Consider the following 6152-nt stretch of genomic DNA (forward strand, 5'->3'; position numbering starts at 1 on the left):
GAGGGATCTCCCATCCCGGGGGTACCCGCTGGCCCCGGGCGGAACTGCACTCTGGCCAGCCGCCGGCAGGGGGAACTCCGCCGCGTGGCAGGCAGATGTAGGGGTGAAGTGGTGGCCAGAGCTTGGAGGAGGGCCACGGCCTGAGGGGTTCGCTGCCTGAGACCCCTACAAGACCAATGGAAGCCCTGTGGCCCCCAGGCCCCAGCCGGGGCCACACTGCTGTCTCAGCAGACAGGCTTGCTTCAGAACCTCGGCCAGGGACCTGCAGCGCTCAGTGTCCTGGCCCCACCCAGGTACAGGCCAGGGGCTGGGTGGGACTGGCTATGGCCCTTAGTCTCACCTCTGGGGACTCTCAGGCTCCCAGTTGATGAGCACAGGTCCTGGCCCTGGCCCTACACCTGGGGCCCGTGGGAACCTGCCGGGCACAACCCTCCTGGGCTCCCGTAGACCCCACGAGGTGGAGAAGTGGCAGGCCTGTGGGGCTGGGGGAGGAGTCGAGGGAAGGTGGTCACCTACCCTCAGAGGAACCTGGGCTAGAGGAAAGGGCTTTAGCCGTCTGACTGGGCACCTTTGGGCAGGGCCCCAGGGGCCTTTACCTTAGAAAGACTGTTGCCTCTAGAGGAGAAAGGCTGGCCTGGGGGCTCCATTCTCAGGCCGGCGTGACTAGCCCTGAGGCCTGACCCCTTCCTGGCTCCAGGCCCAGTGTGTGGCCTTGTTCCAGCCTGGTGTCCCAGCCGAGCAACAGAGACCACAGCTTGGCTTCCGTTTGAGGCCTGGGTCACAAGTAGCTTCTTCATTCCCAGACCCACTCTGCCAAGCTGGTGGGTCTCAGGCCCCAGGCGGGGGGCCCAGCGGACTCTTACCAGCTCCTACCCCTCTGCTTCTACCCAGAGCCTGGCACCCTGACTGTCCGGTAGGTACTGGGGGGTAAGTTAACCTTCAACCCCATGCTCTTGGCACCAAGGATCCCAGGTTCTCCAGCCCAAGAGTGGTCAAGGCCATCTGGTGAGCACAGTCTGGGGCAGGGGCCACCTGGGAGCCCAGCTGAGCTGTGACCAGAGTTGTGCTTGGGGTGGGGGGTGTAGGAGCGTGTGGGGGAACTGAGTGTGTACAGATCAGTTGGGGGCATGTGGGTGAGGATGGGTGTGTGTGTGGGGGGGGGATGGGATGTGTATGGGGGTTGGGTGTGTGGGGAATGGATATGTGTGTGTGTGCAGATAGGGTGTGTGTGGGAATCGGATGTATGAAGATCGGGTGTGCGTGTATGAGGGATGGGCGGCGTGTGTGGGAGTGGCTAGGGTGTGTGTGTGTGTGGACCAGGCATATATGACGATCAGGCATGTGTGTGGGATGGGGGTGTGGGTGTGAACATGTGTTAGGTCAGAGGGGGCATGTGTGGGGTGTGCTTGACCCTCCAACCTGGCCCCTGGCCATACTCTGTGCCTGTCTCCTCCAGCATGGGTGTGTTTGGGTCACCACAGCCTTGCATGCAGCTGGTCCAGGCCTGACCAGCCTCGGTCCCGCCCTGCTGGTAGGCGACCACCTTTCCGGAGGGAAAGGCAGCCCTCAGGAGCCCCCACTGCCTGCTGGAAGCTTTGCAGGTGGAGCCAGAGGTAAAGTCAAGCTGGGCTGAGCATAAACAGCGAGGGCTGGTGGCCGGCCTGGCCTCCTGCAGCCACAAAGGGACCCTGTCTGGGATGCCCTGGAGCAGAAGGGGCCCATTCAGTTCGCTGAACCGGGTGCGCCTGCTAATTAGGAGGGAGGCCCCCGGTGGTGTGTGGGCTGCAGAAAGGGGTGGGTGTGGGGACAGTGACCCAAGTGAGGGACAGCCTGCTGACTCCAGAGCTCACAGCCTCATTGCAGCGGTGATGGGCCAGCCCTGGTCCAGGCCCAGGCCCAGGGGGACCTGGAGCCAGAGCTCTGTAGCCTCTCAGCAGCGCTCTGTCTGTGCCTGGGCTATGGGGCTGAGCTGGGGACCCTCTGGCCTTGGGGGAGCCCTGGGGCACTAGGGGTAGTCCTGTCAATATTTTCACGGCCTCCCATTACTGTGAAGCACCCAGCCTCTCATCAGTTCTCCCAGGAAGGATGGTACTAGTACATCCCCATTCCACAGTTGAGAAAACTGAGGTTGCATGAGGTTACCGCACCCAAGGGCACACGGTGCTTCCTGGGAGAGGGACCTACTTCTGTGCAGAGACCTCAACCCCAGTGGCCAGGAGAAGCAGGCCCAGGCAGGACTCATGGTGACGCTGACGTAGCAGTAGTGGCAGCTGAGATGCATTTCAAGACCCTCTGGGTCTGCTGCTCCTCCTGCACCTCACTCACTCAGTGTTATCGAGTCGTTTCTGGCTCTTAGTGACTTTATAGGACAGGGTAGAACTGCCCCTGTGGGTTTCCCAGAGACCATCAGGCTCTATGGGTTTAGATAGCCTCCTCTTTCTCCAGAGGGGCGGCGGGTGGTTTTGAACTGCTGACTTTGTGTATCATGGCCCAACTCGTAATCACTATGCCACCAGGGCTGCAGCTTATTTGCTTAAAGCCAGTCTGGATACGTCTTGGCAGCATCTGGCCAGCTACCTGACTTTGTGCCACCCCCTCCCCAGGGCTCAGCACAGAGTCTCAAACCCAGAAGGTGAGTTTGAAGGGAGGTGAGTACATTCCCAGAGCTGGGGCCCAATGTGGAGCTGGGGTCCAGGCTGGCAGGCTCCTGAGTGGTCAGGAAGAGAATAGGGGGTCCTGGGGGACTCCCGCCAATGTATCTGGGAGGAGGGGCAGCAGCTCCGGCTTCCTGGTGGAGAAGTGTTAGGCAGCAGGGCACTGGTCCAAAGACGGAACCCTGAGTTCTCTACTGGGGCCACTGGGACGCACTTGGTCCACACAGCACCCTGAGGGCAGTACACTGGACCTTGACCTTCACCTTAGCCTGTCCCGCTGTGGGAAAACTTAGCTCCTTTTGCCTTGTTGGGGTGGGGACTCCCCCCTGCAAGTTCTCTCACCCCCTCGGGTGGAGGCACATAGCCACAGGTGCCTGCCAGGACCTGCGTGGATGGATGCTCTGTGAAGCAGGAGATGTGGCCCATTGTTGTGGCCCATTGTTCCTCTCCCCAGGGCTCTGAAGAATGCGCTCAGACAGGTGACAAATGGAAAAGGTGTGCTTGGCTACAGATGATCCCCAGGTCATTCCCTGAGTCAATGGAAAAACACGTTGCCGGATCATAGGCTGTCTCTGAGGAGCCGGTCCTCTGAGGCTGGGGTGGGACAGTGGCAGGACTGAGGCAGCCTGAGGGCCCCCAGGGCATCCTCACAGTGTTGGCTCCTGGCCTGGCTGTGGTCTGAATGAGAGATGAGTGAGCAGGGAGGAGGGGGAGCGAGGGGACGTGAAAGGAAATGTGAGTTCTGTGACCCCGCGGAGCTGAGAGCCTCAGTGTTTCAGGCCAGACACCGGCACGCTGAGCCTGCCAGCCTTGCTCAGGGACACAGGGCAGTTGAGTTGCAGAAGCTGAACCCGAACCCAGTGTTCTTGCTGGAGCTGGAATCACAGGGAAGGGGCCGTGTCAGTCTGGGTTAACTAGAGAATCAAATCCATAGACTCAATTGAACATTGAGAAAGCATCCCAGCCCAGTCCAGATCAAGTCCGTAAGTCTGAGGTTAGCCCATATGTCCAATAGCGTCTATAAAGTCCTCTTCAGACTCATGAAGCACATGCAATGACACCGAATGCAGGAAGATCACAGGCCAGTGGGTGGGAAGTCTGTGGATCCAGTGGCCTTGCAAACATCTCAGCACTGGCAGGGGCTCCAGTGGCTCCTTCAGCTCTTGGGCTCTAGCGTAGCTTCATGTCTTCTTGACAGGGATGTCTCGCAGGGAGTGTGTCTCTGTCCCACCTCTCGTTTATCTCCTTAGCACCTCCAAATGAGGTCATCAAGCTGCGACCTGATTGACAGGCTAAACTCCACCCCTTCACTCTTAAGTCTCTTGACAACAGAGGATGTAACTACCACAGGGCTGAATTCCGTCAGCTTTCTTTTGACCTGGTCCCCACGGGGCAGCTCAGCGTGAGGAGAGAGGAGAGGCCTGTGGTCGGACCCCGGCGGCTCTGTTGTACAGGAGCACACAATAGAGATGTAAAAACCACCCCTAGTTATTATTTCCCAGTATCGGTGGGTCCGAAGTCTGGGCATGGTGCAGTTCAGGCATCTCACGAGGCTGGGGCCAAGGGGTCCTTTTCTGGATTTGGGGCTCTGTCCAGGCTCACATGGTGGTTGACAGAATCTAGTCCTTACGGTTGTAGATTGAAGGTACTTGTTTTCTGACTGGGGCTTAGGACCCAGTCTCGGCTCCCCATCACCTCCCCCAGTTCCCAGTAACAGCCCCACCCCCTTGTGGCCTTCTCCCAACTCGGCAGCCAAGAATCGAGTCTTAAACAACCCAATACAGTCAAGAGAGCGACCAGGCCTTTGTATCATTTTGTAATGATTTTTAAATGTGCGTCAGCCAAGAGATTAAACAATGCACTGCGTTAGGTCAATCTGATGCACAAGGCTTCTTTTGAAGATTGAAGAGCAAGGATGTTACTCTGAGGACTGGGGTGCGCCTGACCCAAGCCGTGGCTCATTCTCCATGGCTTCAGATGCTTGTGAAAGTTGGCCCGTGAATAAGGAAGCGTGAAGAAGAATCGGTGCGTTTGAATTGTGGTGCCGGAGAAGAGTGCTGAAAGTACCATGGACTGCTAAAAGGACAAACCAAACTGTAGTGGAAGAAGTAAGGCCCGGGTGCTTCTTAGAGGCCAGGATGGCAAGACTTTGTCTTACCTACTTTGGGGAGCTTGTCAGAAGAGACCAGTCTCTGGAGAAGGACATCATGTTTGATGAAGTGGAGGGGCAGGGTCAACAGGAGGAAGGACACGACAGCCTCAGGCACAGGGGCAGTTGTGAGGAGGGCCTTGCCAGCACCCTGCAGGGTGTCCTTTTGTTGGGCATCTGGTCCCTATGGGTCGGAGAGGGGTGGTTTCATGCCGTGCTTATCCTTTGGTGACAACTGACTTCACTCCGCCCAGTGTTCTCCAGGTCCACCCAGGTCATGGGGTGCTTTGTGGGTTTGTCATAATGTTTTCCCGATGCCCAGTATTCCACTGTGGGCATGTACCAAGGCTTCCTTATCTCCTTCTACCGACGGGCCCATGGGCGGTTTCCAGCTTCTTGCTGTGGTCACCGTGAGTCCAATTTGAACATGGGAGTGTCCGGGTCTGCTCAAGCTGAGGCTCTTATTCCTTAGTAGAGACCCCGCAGGGGTCTTGTGGATCTTAGGGGCTTGCTATTCCTGGTTGTTTGAGGGAGTGCCATGGCGCTGTCCACAGTGGTTGTACGTATCACAGGCCCACCAGCACTGGATGGCAGTTCCACTCTCTGCAGACTTTTCTGTCTTTTTGCATCCAGCATTTTCTGTTTTTTAAAAAATTTTTTATATTAGCCCATCATTTTTTGTGTGTGCCACATTCTCTAGGCTACAAGCAAGCTATAGGCCCACTGCATCCGAGGGGAGGGGCTGGGCAAAGATGTGACTCAGTGGGGACAATTAAGGGTGTCCTCCCTAGAAGTGGAGGTTTCCACCAAGTACTCATAGCGGAGGGAAGAGAGTGTAGTAGATAGATAGAGAGATAGATACATAGATAGATAGATAGATAGATAGATAACTATTTCCTTCGAAATTCTTTTGTGGAGAAAATCCACCACAGAACAGACACTAGTGTACAAGTCAGTGTCAAGAATGCCCTCCACCCTCCTCATCCACACCCTCTTCTTTTGACTGGTTGTTTCCCCATGACATCATCGCATTGTCTCCTGAGGGTCCTACCTACTCTTTTGGGTTGTTGTCGTCAATTTGATCCCACAGAGAGAGATCTGGAAAGTGTGTCATGCTGTGGCAGTTACATAATCTGTTGTCAATTTGAGACTATTAAGAGTGAAGGGTGGAGTTTAGACTGTCAATCAGGTCACAGCTTGATGACCTCATTTTGGAGGCACTAAGGAGAGAAATAGCTCGCTGGAGGCAGGACACAAACTCACTCCCTGGGAGACATTCCTGCTGACAAGACACATGGAGCTATGCTAGATCCCTGGAGCTGGAGGAGCCATGTGGACACCCCTGCCAG

The sequence above is a fragment of the Echinops telfairi genome, unplaced genomic scaffold (assembly GCF_000313985.2).
Source record: "Echinops telfairi isolate 266 unplaced genomic scaffold, ASM31398v2 ScPeMD7_70;HRSCAF=299, whole genome shotgun sequence".
In the NCBI taxonomy this organism is placed as follows: Eukaryota; Metazoa; Chordata; class Mammalia; order Afrosoricida; family Tenrecidae; genus Echinops; species Echinops telfairi.